Raw genomic sequence first — 14,623 nt, forward strand, 5'->3', positions numbered from 1 at the left:
CTAAATCGCTGGCCGATGGTAAAGAATGAGAATGTTTGGTTTGTTTGCTGTTTAAAGATAACTATCTTGTCTTTTCTTCACAGATAAAGGTAGACAAAAGAAGTATAGACGTATTGTTTGAAAGGGGTGAGATAGAGAAATAGAAGAATTACTCTTGAAAGACTAATTAACAATAGACAAATGGAACACTCTTTGTTTTAGGCTGCAGTGTCTCATGATAATTTGTTTGGCTGAGAATCATTATCCAACAATGAAGTATATACATACTTTGCTCCAAAATATCGTTTAGGTATCTCAGATGAGTCATCAACAATTTTTACATTTCTCTATTATAAGTTAGGAAAGTCCGTTGAAAAGGTATGTAGTCAATGAGATACCGAGTTCTTAATGAACGAATGACGGACGACACTGGATTGCACAGTTAAGACCCCCTAGTCATTCTTGGGAGGGATCATAGTTAAATGAATACAGCCATTTCCCCATAGAGTCAGAGTCCAATCCAGCTGTCATTTTGTTGAAAAAAAAAATAATCTCCCTTTCTAATGTATGTTTGTATTCAAATCTTTATATTCCCATCATTCATTGCTTTCCTATTTCTCATTCTTTACACAAACGCTAGTCTCTCTCCCTCTCTCTCTCTCTCTGCTTTGGTAGAGATAAAATCAGACACAGTCTCAACAATGGGGCTAAGACATATTTTTATTTTTTTACATAAGACAAATTCAGAGATACACACACTAGATTAACATGAGTTACAGAAACAGTCAGGGGTTTTGTTTTCATGTGTATAGAAACTGCTGATTTTAAGCAGAAAGGTTCTGTTGTGGAAATACGATTCATGTTTTATAGATTGCATATCTGTTTTGTTTTTTGTGTTTTATGATTCGTGCCTCCTGTTCAAAAATGTGCCTTTATATGGATGCACAAAGGGTGGAGAAGAGATTGCTGGAGGTTAGGCATACAGATATGCATCTCTGTATAGAACATTGGAGTAGGATTTTTACCACAAGATACGACATAATGTGAAACCCTAGAAAATGTAGAATTTTCATGTTTTATATTTTTTCACTGTTAGACAGACATGTACTGGATACTGTTATATTTGAAGAAAGTGTTATAGAAAGAGACCCCTTTGCCTTTCCCACTTAGTCAAGTAGCTGAATATGAGGTACTGAGAATGACATGTGAGTTGGCAGAGGGAAAATCGATTGATATACATTGGTCTTTAGCATTTTTCTAGTCTAGAGGGCGATGTTGAGGTGACTGAGAAATTGTTTTATAGCAATACCAGCACATGATTAGGACACTACATAGAGGACTTTATACAGTGACACAGTTACCAACTGAAGTAGCTGCTTGTAAGGTCCACACTTACACACACGACCATACATGGCTGTCACACCAGGGCGAACATAGCTGTCAAATAGACAGCAGGGTTTTATGTGACAGCTAACAAATTTATGTTTTGTTTTGTTTTTCGTTGTATTGTTTTAGTTTTAAAATGTGAACACACACACACATGCACGCATACACATATTGGTTAATATATAAAGATTTGTGTTACCTGAGGAATAAACTGTCTGGGAGGTGAAGAGATGTGGTGAGGAGTCTGGCAGACTCTGGAAAGATGGACAAGGTAGACCAATAGAGCCATCCCATATCCCTCCTACTGATGGGTTTTCCTCCAGGTAAAACAAATACACCTCATCCAATTACCACCATGCAGGATCCTCAAGTATACACAGGTGTACCAATGAAAAATGTCTGGGTAAAGGTGTATTGAAATGTGTCTAATGTATTACTGTGTCATACTCAGAACTTTTGTTATTCAATGTGATAGTCCTAGAGTTATAATAGATGATAGGGGTATTCATGTTATTAATAATAGATGTATAATGTATGAGTAGTGGTAACAAATCACATACTTTCAATTAGCCATAAACCAGTGTGAACATAAAGTAGTGGTACTCGGTAGAATGAATTGAATAGAATAAGAGTTGGAACTTGATTGAAGGGACTGATAGCTTCGGCCACTAGTCCTATCCCGCTACCAAAAGATCACTCCTGGGCAGACTCCTAACCTGTCAGTTTTTGAAATGTTCTTAACCCCTCGTGAGATGAGATTGTAACTGGGAGGCTAGGTTAGCTCTTGAGAGAAGGTAAATAGTGAGACAGCAACCAAGAACGTCCAAAACACTGTTTCCTGAAAAGTCACACTAACTGTCAGGATGTTGGATCGGGAGAGTAAGTTGTGGAACAGAAATTTCTTAGGCTCAGGTTATTTGACAGACAGGTACCAGGTGTAGGCTACCAGCATCACGGCTTCAAGGGTAGCAGAGACACACTGGTGCCCATTCCACCCACTGCAGAGGGGCCAACACTCAGAGAAGGGTCTAAGGGCACTCATGAGTCTTTTCTGGAAGGCCTCGAATGCAAAAGTAGCACCTGAGCCAAAGGCTAAGACTGTTATCCAGCATTAAGTTATAGTTTTTCCTGTTTTGTGTTCTCTCATTTCATTCTCTTCTCAGGACGGTTAATTCTTTTGATTATTAGCAGGTGACAGAGACTGGTTCAGGTAATGATAAGGAGGTATTGGGGAGGAAGGAGAAGTTAGTAGCATAATCGGTCCAGCCAATTACTCTATTCAATTCAGGGGTAAAGGAAAATTTGGAAACCTTGGAGCTTGGAGAAAGTGCGAGGGGCTATTGTCTGAGTAGCATTACGTCCGTAAGTACGGTGACCCCATGGTTAAAAAAGAGATACACCCAGCGATGCCAGTCCAGTAATATTCGGACTTGAGCAGGCATCCTTGAGAATGATTATCATTCTTGGGAGGGTAAGGTTTTAGACCAAACAAAGTGCTGGGCGTGCTCTCACACACCTCAGTGATTATATCAAGTAGGATTAGTTCTCTTTCCACTAAATATTCTTGAGGTACCCGAACTATAGGTGGGAGGTCAATAGGGGAAAGAGTAGACACCTAGGTCCCTTAGTCTGAAGTCTCCCAATGCATTGCAAGCCGCTCACTGTTAAATCTGAGTATCGGGAGACTGGGAAGAACGAACAGACAATAGCCCGCCCACAAGTGTTGATGAAAAGAACTGATGACATTATTAGAAGTGTGTATATTAACGCAAGCTGAAGGAGATTGCATATGACATTATTGATAGACATAGGATGATGCTATTGATGAACATGAAGTGTTTAAATGTATTCTGAGCTTAAAGACATGCGTTGGACAGAAGAACCTGTTAAACTTGAAGAATTGTAGTAGAGAATTATGAATAGCTGATACATGTTCTATTGTACCGTGTACCTTTCTAAATAATGTATTAAGTGTTTTATTGCACCCTTGAAGGGCGTACAAAAGGTTATCTCCAAGCTCCAGAAATGTACGGTCTATAGTAAAAGAAGAAATCGTTTAGAGGATTAGGACTCTCTCTTATGATAACTTGTTTAGATCTACAAACAGCGTGGTCATACACCAAGGGGGATTTGTATTACATAACAATGAAACGTGGTACTGAGGCTGTTCCGGCGCGTTACCGCGAATCTGAAAGCTAATTGAATATGCCCCTAAATGTCTAATTCTAAGGGGCATATTCAATTAGCTTTCGGATTCGCGGTAACGCGCCGGAACAGCCGCGAAACGTAATACACGTTACCGCAATAACGTGGATTTTCATTCGCAGCCCATAGGGTTGCGAACGAAAATCCGCGTTAATGCGGTACCGTAATACCCGCAAGAACGCGCACTTTTCGCGGTAACGCGCGTTACCACGAATCCGAAAGCTAATTGAATATGCCCCTAAATTTCCAGTGCTGCAGAGTTTTGTGATGCCCTACAAATAAATAATGATGATATTTACCCGGGTCCTATAAGGAAGACCTTTAGTGAACTGGGACTCTTTTCAACTCCCCAAGAGGGATTTTTATACTTTTTTACATAATGGTGACTTTCTTGTATTTAGAGATCAAAAAGGAATAAACCATCTAGGGTATAGGAAATATAGGTAGTGACATGGGCTGCAAATTACATAGTTAAGCACAAAAGCCTGTGGCAGAATCTACAGCTAATACATGGCCACGATCGCTCCACCTGTTTCTTGGATAAGAGGTAATTCTACAGCTAATACATGGCAATGATCACTCCACCTGTTTCTTGGATAACTGAGGTAATTCTACAGCTAATACATGGCATCCCCCCGGGGATGCGTGGTTTTATCAGACACACACCAATCCAGGGTGCCGGACAATGCACTAAAAAGAGCCATTGACATTCATAGCAAAAAGCCAGTTCATCAGTGAGCTTTGAATCAGCCCCAATTCCCACAAAATTCTAATCTGGTTTGGTACCTTTCATGTAAAGTGCTGATTACAAACACAACAAAACACTTGTGAGAGAATGTGGCCTCTAAGAGGCTGACTACCAGACACAAAGACATGGCATGGATGCTATCCAGGGATGTCTGCCTCTCAGGACATTAATGCACTCCCGGAACCTGTGTCGATATGTCCACTGCCCCTTCTGCATCACCAGTAGGGAAATAGCACAGCATTTTTTTGGGACTGCCCCACTGTACAGGCACTGTTGGATGCCTTGGAACATGAACATAAGGACAGTGTGCCCAGAACTTGCCTTTCATACAATTCGGTATTTTATGGATTATTTCCTGGGACCCACATCATTGGGGCAATCCAGGAGGCCTGGAGCCTAATGAAGTGCTTTAAGGACGCTATTTGGCTTGCCAGGAATCGCCTCATCTTGAAAAGGGAGAAGATGACCATCCAGGACTGTCGCAGGCTGATCCACAGCCTACTAAGAGACTATAACACCATTGACAGTCCTGAGTAAGAGGAAGATGATTAGTTTTCTGTCTCCCTCTCTCCTTCTCCCCCTATGTGTCTGTTTATTCACTGTAACGCTGTTAAATTTACCTGCAAATTGTACAGACTGTTACGAGCCTCGGCGGTGCCCAGCCGCCGCGACTCCCCTACCTCTGTCCCGGCCGTCGCTAAGGCAACCGGGATGTCACTTCCGGGGGCGCATCGGATGTTGCCATGGCAACAGCAAGACGCTTTCCTCTCCAGCACCGTCCCGGCATCACAGGGCAGCCGGGCGCGTGCGCAAACATTAGGGCAAGTCTGTGGGCTAATTGGAACAGCTGGGGTGTAATCAGAGAGCTGGGCTCTCATTGGTCTGCCTGAGTATTTAGGGCAATGAGGTCTGCTGCCTCATTGCCGGTTATAGCTTCTGCTCTCCAGTCTGCTGACCTGCTTGTTTCCGTTCCTGTCTTCCTGAACCTCTACTGATTTCCTGTGTATGACCTTTGGCTTTGAATTGGGCTTCGCTTGTGTATCCTGTGACCCTGATCTCTGGCCTGTTTACCGTTTCTGCTATCTGCTGGTGACCCCTGACCTCGGCTTGTTTACTGGTACTGTTGTCTGCTGCTGGCCCTTGACCTCTGCGTGGACCTCACCCCGCTTGCCTGGGTTCTCCCCAGCCGGTACACACTTCACGACCCTCTGTCAGTCTGCAGCCCAGTCTGTCCCCACCATCAGGTGCTCCAGTGAACACCTGTTTGACAGAATAGATTCCGGGTTGTGTTGTGCCGGCTGGAGGGGTTCCTAACACAGACAAGCCTGCTTGTCTTCCTCTTCATCATTGACTGTTAGCAATGGGTGCATATAAGACCCTACACTTATTAGTGCAAATTAAGAAAAAAAGCCTGCAAAGACTTGTAGATTAATAAAAATGACCAAAGCAGCTCTTCTATAAGGGTGTATATATTAGGGTGTTTTTGATCTGGCTCTGCTGTCCTCTTTGAGCATCTGTCACTACTCTGAGATGCTGCCAGTGTTTAATATTTTGGATATACTGCTTGTGGAATTATGATTTACATTTTAAGAACTTCTAGCCACAAATTACTTTTACGTACCATTCTGCAACTTTTACTAATACTTGTATTTTTAAGGCTGATTACCCAGTGCTGTTCAATGCCAGTAACACTTCATGTCAAACGAGTTTGACTTATGGGGGTTAATGAGTGATCATAGGGGTCTAAATGGAGGATTTACCTTTGCTTTAAGTGTTATCTTAAAGTGAATATAACAACAAAAAGAAGACAGTGTCATAAAAAACAGACAGCAACATATAAGTACAAAAGGTTACCCAATATGGAGTACACAGGACAATGTAAGGTAAATTGTCTATTCATCATCGTCTGTAGATATCCCCCAAAGAGTATACATTATAGTGACAAGTTCACTTGACTGCATATAAAGAATATTTTTTTCTCAAATGGTATGAACAATTGCTATAAATATTATAAAGTATGTTTACCAAAAAATCTTGCAAAAGCTCCAGAAAAATCATGGACATGTGTCAAGTAGAATTAATTGTTCTGCAACTAGCTCCCAATAAAAGGCAGCTTCTTTAGCTATTTGTGTGGTGGTGTCTGACAGGAATGAGAGTAATTGCTGCAGATGCTTGTGAAAGCCATGGACAAAGTTGGTATGTGGTGCTGGAAGAAATGCCTCCAAGAAAATGACAAGTTTGAAAGAGTATAGCAGCTGTTGTTATCATCATATGGGCATTTCAGTTGAAAATTTTTATATTGGAAACTAGCTGAAGTACCTGGTGTTGACCGGATTTAAATCTTCAAATTATTAAGTTACCAAAGATTTGGATGTAACTGTGAACCTTTTAAAAAATAATTAGCAGCTTAGCAGCACTTTCAACACACCCATGAGGTGGCTGCCCAGCGCACACCAACGGGAGGTCCAACTCAGACCCTAACCCCGTAAAACCTGTCCAGGATCCAACTGGACCACCTCGCGTTGGTTTCATCCCAATTGGTGCAGGAGTGTTCAAATGTAGGCTCAGAACAGACTCTTCTGATCAAAGTTCTGCCCAGCATGCACCAACGGGAGGTCCAATTGGGACACTAACCCCCTTAAAGCCTGGCCAGTATCCAACAGGACCACCTCGTGTTGGTTTCATCCCTATCGGTGCTGCTCACTGATGATGTTGTTCAACTTACTGATTTCTGGATCATATGCTTGCTTCGCTGCAAGCTTCATGGTTTGTAATTCAGACAGAATCTATAATCCTTCAGCACATCCGAGTTATTTTTCAGCAAATCAAGATCTTTAAACTTGTTCGTCTCTAAGGTGTCCAGACAGGCAAGGAATCCATGGAATGAAACTCTTAAGAGACAGTCAAACAAATTATTTTCCTGACTGTAGGCCTCATCAATTAAGAAAAGGCATGTCCTTTGTGTTCGCATTAGTGGCACAAAACCTACAGATCAGCTTTGGTAAGCAAAAGATATTAAGGGATTGACCACTATGCGCCTTATACATTGGTGTTTTTGGAGATGCCTCATTCTTGTTGTATTTTACCACAATTGCTTTCAGTAGGTAGTTAACCTGGTGGCTTTTAGAATCCATTGTGGTAATTTCCTTACAGCAGGTGGGACATTTGAAAGATGAATTTCCTTCAATGACACTGTCACGGGCACTAGGAGTTTTTACCCAGGGATCACCAGGTGATAGGCTTACCAGAGCAATATAGGTGGTAATATGGTACTCTGGTAGCAGGGTGATCACGGAACAGGAAATAGCAGATGATGAGATGCTCAGGAAAGTCTATGACTAGCAGCACTGGTAATATGGAGGTAATAATACACGAGGAACTGTATGGACAAAGGACACGTGAAGGTAGTCAGTGGTCTGCGGTAGCAAGTTGTACCACTGCTATAGTGAGGAGGAATGTCCAACAGAACGAGGAGGTGATGAGAGTCAGCGGTCTGCGGATAGCAAGTTGTACCGCTGTCTGAGTGAAGGAATGGAATCCAAATGGAGGTATCCGGGGAGTCAGTGGTCTGCGTTAGCAAGTTGTACCACTGCTATGTGAAAGGATACTGGAACAAGTGACACAGGGAACAGGGATCAGTGGTCTGCCTCTAGCAAGTTGTACCACTGAATATATATGTGAGGAGGAGCACGGGGAGAGACTGCAACACAGGAGATACACGGGCACCTTAAACTTGATCCACAATAATATGCACAATATATAAATGACTGAACAGCACTGCAATAATAGAAAGTCTCTTGAGGTAATCCGGCACAAGATAACACAGTCAATGATGGCAATAGACTCAGCGGATAGCAAACTCCAGAGGAGAATCAACACAGTCCAGCAAGATATGCAATACACCAGCACAGTCAATGAGAAGTATGCATACCGTGGTTCAGAAGCAGGCTGTCAGACAGGAGTGCAGAGATACCTGAAGGGCAGGAGGCCGGCAGGATGCGAAGTCCCTGGATGGGTGAAGCGGTAGTCAAGTAGGTGCAGCGCACAGGTAGGTAGACCAGCAGGGAAACAAATACACAGGAATCAGTAGAGCGTGGAACTGGACTCCTGGAGGACCCTGGAGAATAGCGATGGTCTAGCTGAGAGGTAAGTAGTGAGACACGAATCCAATGCTGACAGGCGGGTAGAGACCAGCGGGAACACAGGAAAGCATGGAGAGCGGATCAGCAGTTGAAGGATGAGTAGAGCTGAGGAGTAGCAGCAGCAGGACTCTGCGGACACACGGAGGTAGCCAATAGCAACCAGCAGGTGCAGTAACGATGGGACACGGGAGAGCAGAGTTGAGCTGGAACTGATGATCACGGAGAGTAGCGGATAGCAATAGTAGTAGCAGTCTCGCGGAAACACGGGAGAGTTGAGATGAGCTGAAGACTGAAGCGCACAGAGGCAGCGGATAGGAATCAGCCAAACAGTCACGATGAAACACAGACGAGTTGCAGGTTGAAGACTGTAGTGCACGGAGGCAGCGGATAGGAATCAGCTAACAGTCACGATGAAACACAGACGAGTTGCAGGTTGAAGACTGTAGTGCACGGAGGCAGCGGATAGGAATCAGCTAACAGTCCCGATGATGCACAGGTGAGTAGATGTAGATTGAAGACTGTAGTGCACGGAGGCAGCGGATAGGAATCAGCTAACAGTCACGATGATACACAGGAGGGTAGAAGTGGTATGGGAACCACAGGTAGAAGTGGTTTGGAAACCACAGAGGTAGAAGTGGTTTGGAAACCACAGGAATCAGCAGCGCTGAATACACGAGGAAACACAGGAACACCTTCAGAGGCTCATGGGGAATGAGACTCCAAGATCAGGCAACGTGGTATTGACCACAGGTGCTTAATATAGGGAGTGTTGCCTGATCTGCCAATTAAGTTAAAGGAACATACACTGAAGGGTTAGAAAGGGCTGCGCATGCGCAGACCCTCAGGATGGAGGACGGTCACGGTTCCTAAATGTCCGGGAAGAAGCACTCACAGTCCGGTGAGTGACAGACACCTTTCAAACATTGTTTACAAAAGTTGTATGAGCATGGTAAATGTTGAGGATCTTCAAAAATTCTATAGCAGATGGGGCATGTGAGCTCTTCCTCCATCAGTTCAATCACAATCTAAAGAGAACACAGTGGAAGTCAGGAAAAACAGTCAAAAACATTGTAACATTAAAGCCAGCAACTTAAACACTTAGGGCTAGATTTACTAAGCTGCGGGTTTGAAAAAGTGGAGATGTTGCCTATAGCAACCAATCAGATTCTAGCTATCATTTTGTAGAAGGTAGTAAATAAATGAAAGCTAGAATCTGATTGGTTGCTATAGGCAACATCCTTACTTTTTCAAACCCGCAGCTTAGTAAATCTAGCCCTAAAAATGTAAAGTGCAAGTTTAGAGAGCATCTAACCTTTGAAATAATACATGAATTCTACAATATAAGACTTTGTTGTTTGGGTGTCATCGTCATATCTCTCAAAGGGTCAAGTACTATATTTGATACTTGACATCTTTTTGACGGTCTCATAAAAGTCTACTTCTGTCTACTGAAGTCACCTGGGATGGGTTGAATTAAATAACTGGGACATTTTTAACATTAATTAACTTCAGTCCTTTCAGGAATGCACAGTTTAGAGGTTAAATTGGTTGCATCCAGTCAATTTCTCCCATTTAAAGTACATAATTATCTTGGCCATAAGCAATAGACTGCCATGGCCTTGGCTGTTGCATGACAGAGATGCCCTATTTGGGCCCTTTGCTAGAGTGAAGGATAGCTGTGACCCTGCCTCTGTAAGGAAAATGCTTTCTATTCTACATCGTATATTTAGGGCACAACTGATTAATTTATTCATTTATAGCATATTCTCAATTATTGTATTCCGCCAGAGATAATTTGTTAGGAAAATCCACTTATTATTTTTTTACAGCGTTTTATTTTATCTCTACATTTATTTCTTTCAAACTTGTCAAACATATTTCTTGTAAAAACCACCTTTTAGCAAAAATCTTGAATTATACAACCAATTGATTCAACTTCCTAAGTTATCACTTTCCTAATTATCCTCATGTTTATCACTCATGACAAAGTCTACCCCAGAACTATTGCTAGAAGCAAGGGCAGAATGGCATTCTGAAAGTTGCCTCATATGGGCGGGACCAAATCAACTGTAGGCGGGGGTAGCACAACTTTATCACAGCAATACAAGGAGGAGCCTGTCACATCCCTGTAAACGCTACACAATACAGACGGCATCCCAGTGACCCACCACACAATACAGACGGCATCCCAGTGACCCGCCACACAATACAGATGGCATTCCAGTGGCCCGCCACATAATACAGACGGCATCCCAGTGACCCGCCACACAATACAGATGGCATCCTAGTGACCCGCCACACAATACATTGGAAATCCCTGTGGCCACTAAACAAAGTGCCAGAGAGAAAACACAGAAAAATGTACACTCAGAGCACGAGAGCTCAAGTACTTTTTTCTACTAGATGCTTAAAACTTGATCCAGATAAAAATGCAGCAATTGTTTGGGAGATCACATGGAAAAAAAATCATTCCGCATAAAAGTATGATAATTAAGGGGTACACAAACAGGCACATAAACATGTAAAAATATAAAAAATATGTCTGCAGACAAGAGCTTAAAATCAAAACCACAGTACAGAAAAAATACAAAAAAAAGTATGTAAAAGCATGAATATAGAGATTACGAAAATGCAGCCGATAAATATATGTATCCTAGGAATAGAACACCAGAGTCTTCTTCAGCTGTATATAAACACCTCCATATATCTATCCCATAAACAACAGGAAGACAGTCCAGGAATCGTCGTGTCAGTAAGAAAAGAGGAAGAAGGTATCTTAGGTATAGGATATGCCAGGGAGCTCCGGTCCAGAAGTAGTACCAACCTCTCACTTGCACCTCTTGAACTGGAGAAACGCCGGCCGGCTGTATTCTTCCTTGTGTATTCTTTCACTCGCAGCTATTTCGGACTAATGTGCGCATGCGCACCCTTCCATCTTAAGTCCTGTTAGGCTTATAGGATAGTTATTCTCGGTCTCCATGCCAGCAAAGATAAAAACATTAAATTAATAAACTCCATATGCCACATCTGGACCAATGCGTTTCACCCACGCAATGGCGGGCTTCCTCAGGGAGTGTGAATGCCCCCCTTTTTCGCTTAGAGAAAACCATACAGATGACGTAGCTTGCTTCTATAGGTCCAGGCTTCGGGAGGGTCCAGTGTAAACAGGTCATAGGCCAGTTCAAACAACCCCCTCCAGGGGTGATGGTCAACATTCCAGAAGATTCTCCCGCCCAGAAGCTAGTCTATTCACAATACACAGTCAGTAACATTTTAAACATTTATTCCCTAACATCGCTAACTAGAGTATGTAATGTGCGATCCCTTCGGTGAATGAACCGGACAACTGCGGATGAATAGGGGATTAAAATGATACTAAACATGACATGTTTCCTGTAACCTGAACCTTAAGTATCACTAAAGTGTACATATAACCTTAATATATATATAACTATAAACTAAATACCATCTGCTCATAAATCACGGTGGAATGGAACCAATATAAATATGAAATATATAAATAACTAAATGTGAGAGTGCGAGTGTGTGCGTGCGTATTTTACCGTGAGATTGCGCCGTGCCACGTGTTATGTGGCATACTGATCGCAATCGCACTGTAAAACAATATTAACCAATATACTTCCGTTCATCCAATTATACGACTTCGACAGCAGTAATCGGAGAAACGGAATCTGAACAGATACACGTATGGTTAATAATAGGTTCTGTCAAAACAAGCCGAGGTTTGGTACACAGGTACAATGAGGTACAGAGTCAGGAAGCAGCTGGATAGTCAGAACGGAGCCGGAGTCTGGTACACAGGAGGGCAATGCAGTAGCAGAACCAGGAGGCAGATGGAGTGTCAGGACGAAGCCAGAGTCTGGTACACAAATGGTCAATGAACAGGATAGCAACTTGGAGAGCGAGAGCACAGGAACCAAACAAGGACCAGGAGTCAGACAAGCTGAAACACTTGTTGCTCTGGCACTGCTATAGTCTCAGAGCGAGGTCTATATACCCTGCAGAAAGACTATCCCGCCTCCCATCCATGATCACGTGACTGCCCGACCCAGGAAAAGCTGAGTTCTACACAGAGGGAGAGGAAATCAGCAACACAGGAGAGTGTGGAACAGGTAAGTTGTGACACACATACCCACACTGACAAGTATACAATGCCATATACCTACACACACACACACACACACACACACAAACATATACACAATGTTATATACCTAAACAGACACTATGCCATATACCTACATACACACACAATGCCATATACCTACATACACACACACACACACACACAATGCCATATACCTATACAGACATACACAATGCCATATAAACACACACACAATACCTTATACCTACACACACACAATGCCATATACCACACACACACACACACACAATGCCATATACCCACATGCACACACAATGCCATAAACACACACACACATACACAATGCCATACACACACACACACGTTTTTATTGAATCGTGAGGACCTGTGTCTGGAACATGGAGCATAGGCACACCCCTTTCCTAATGCCCTGTCAACAAAACATTTAGATGGGTATATGTAGGAGCTGTTTGTCACCATAAGAACCACATGAAATTTACAGTTTGACTTTGCATAAACTACTGACACAGACTGCGAGATGGGAAAGTTTCATGTATTTTGACCGTTTGAGGATGTCCACATTCCTGCATACATAAATTAATAAATTATAACAATGGAAAACCTCATTCGCCTAACATGCTCCTTAGTCTAGATGCTCACAAGGCGTTCGATACAGTTTCATGGTCCTATTTATTGGCTGTAATGAGAAGAAGGGAATTTGGGTCGGAATTCATAGCATTGATAGACTACTTCTAAATATACTTCATCAACATCTTTGATAATCAATACACTACTGGGAGACCATTGGTGATGACAAGAGGCACTCGACAAGGATGCCCGATGTCCCCATTACTGTTTAATCTTTCATTAGACCCAATGTTGAGAATAATTCAGCAATGGCCTCAGCTTCAGGGCATTACTATAGAAACAGAGCATACCAAAATCACAGCGTTTGCTGATGATATCCTGATACACATTTCAAACCCAGTGTTCTGCCTTAGTCTATTGATGGAGAAAATTTAGGAAATTGAATCAGTATCGGGATTTGAGGTGAATTTTGAGAAATCGACAGCTATTTTTTTAGGTAAAAGCTTGAACCCTTGGATTGGACTGGGCTGATAAATCAATATTATATTTGGGGGTCCGACTCCTGAGGAACATTGGCAAAGCTATAACTGATATGCAGAAAGAATTCGATGGTTGGGGAAAACTCAACCTTTCTTACTTGGGGAGGACGAACCTCTTGAAGATTATATAATTTCCTCGTTTATTATACCCATTACAAACATTACCACTTTTGTTAACACAAAAGGACTCACAACGTATCAACTATTTGTTTCGTAGATTTATATGGAACAAGAAACGCCCAAGGATCAGCCTTATTAAACTTCAACAGCCTAAGGCAAATGGGGGTATAAATTTTCCTGATGTGGTTCAATATAGTCATGCAGCCCGACTACGTTACTTGAAAGATTGGTTAACAGACCAGAGCATATACACTAAGCTAGCAGTGGAGAAACAGTTCCCCTCTGATATTCACATAAGGGCTTTTCTTCAATTACATGATCAAGAACTCCCTACCCATATTCTAGAAAATCCCCTCGTTCTTTCTGTTAGAAAGATTTGGCACATTTTATGGCATAAATTACATCTAAACCCCTATAAATCCATACACTTGCCATTTGCAAAAAATCCTGCATTTCAAGATGGCATGGCGGCTCGCCCCTTTATTGGATGGGAGAAAGAGGGACTACGGACAGTTGGACAACTATTAGATAAGACTAGGAGGAAACTACTCCGCCATAGTGGAGCGTTGGAAACATTTCCCTTTCTAGGACCATGTGACCTTTCATTTATTCAGGCTCAATACTATGCAAGAGAAGTAGTCTCTTTTTGCAGCAGTTGATTGGGATAATCTTCTTGATACATTGTTATTATTCACTCCTTTCAAAAAAGGAGCAATTTCATCTAACTATACTTTCTTAAGAACTATAATAGATCATACCAAAATTGCATTAGATATCAGTGGGTGGA

The 14,623-nt window shown here is 42.2% G+C and overlaps 1 pseudogene; it reads right to left on the minus strand.

Annotated features, from left to right (window-relative positions):
* The window catches only part of LOC142139809 (tripartite motif containing 13-like), a 693,488-nt pseudogene extending 685,964 nt beyond the window's left edge, over positions 1-7,524 (minus strand).
* Between the last annotated feature and the right edge of the window lie 7,099 nt (positions 7,525-14,623).

The sequence above is a fragment of the Mixophyes fleayi genome, chromosome 2 (genome assembly GCF_038048845.1).
Source record: "Mixophyes fleayi isolate aMixFle1 chromosome 2, aMixFle1.hap1, whole genome shotgun sequence".
In the NCBI taxonomy this organism is placed as follows: domain Eukaryota; kingdom Metazoa; phylum Chordata; class Amphibia; order Anura; family Limnodynastidae; genus Mixophyes; species Mixophyes fleayi.